The sequence below is a fragment of the Triticum dicoccoides genome, chromosome 4A (genome assembly GCF_002162155.2).
Source record: "Triticum dicoccoides isolate Atlit2015 ecotype Zavitan chromosome 4A, WEW_v2.0, whole genome shotgun sequence".
Taxonomy (NCBI): domain Eukaryota; kingdom Viridiplantae; phylum Streptophyta; class Magnoliopsida; order Poales; family Poaceae; genus Triticum; species Triticum dicoccoides.
In genome coordinates this window covers 539,275,913-539,277,024 of record NC_041386.1, presented here as the reverse complement: position 1 = coordinate 539,277,024, position 1,112 = coordinate 539,275,913, and positions in this window count along the sequence as shown.

Here is a 1,112-nt window from a genome sequence, read left to right as displayed (position 1 = left end):
TTTTTTGAAAGGGGGGGGGGGTGGGGGTTTTGGGAGGTTAATTTAGGTGTTTCATATATTGTGTTAGCTAGCTATAATTAATAGAGAGAAGTGTCCTCTCTTATGTCCGTGCTTGGTCGACGCTACGTACTATACATACGTATAGAGAGGACTAGACACGCTAGCTAGCTAGTAAACAAACGAATGAAACAGAAGATCGTCATGAACATATATGCATACAGAGAGAAGTGATATCGACCACCTCTCCTTCTCCGAGAGATTGGTCGAACAACAAGTTCTCGTATATCTATCCGACACTACCGGCTACATATATACAATAATTATCTCTTACAAATATAATCATATGGACTCATGGTCCACATAGTATTCTCCGTCTTCAGCGATCACGTGGTCAAGAAAGAATGCCGCCAATTCCTCTTGAATTGCTCGCATGCGAGCTGGTGCTAGGAGTTCATCCCGCTTCCGAAACATCTAATTTGAAGAAGGGGGTCAATACATATATATATGAATGAATGAAACTCAACACAAATGATGGTAATAAAATAAAATTGTGAATGTTGTTATTTTACGTACTTCATATTGTTCGTCAGTGTAGCCCCGCTCACAGGTCGTGTGGCGGATGGACTCGCAAACGTAGTATCCACAGAAATCATTCCCTTATTCCTGCCACAACCACTTTACAAGAAATAGAGGTCAATCAAACTGATAAGCAAGAATGCCAAATGATATTGATGAAACTAGCGCTTGAATCAATAGGAGATGCGCGGAACATGCTACTATAGTACTTACTTTCGGGTGTCTAAATTGCAGCTTCTTCGGGAGTCCTGGAGCTTTTTTGGAGAATTTTTTCCAAACCCTGCCAGACAAAGAAAACAATTACTTGATATATCAGGAAATGAACAAAGTTGCTGATATGGTGGATAATGATCGATTTAACTTACTTCTCGAGCATTTGAGTCATGTCCGCATAGTCCTGGGGATCTTTTCGTCTTGAGTCTAAGACGGTTACTAGTCCCTGCTCAAGCTTAATCTCTAGGAGAATATAGTGGTAACTGCACACGCATGCATAACTCATCAATTATATTACTATAACATTGACTAATATATAAGGG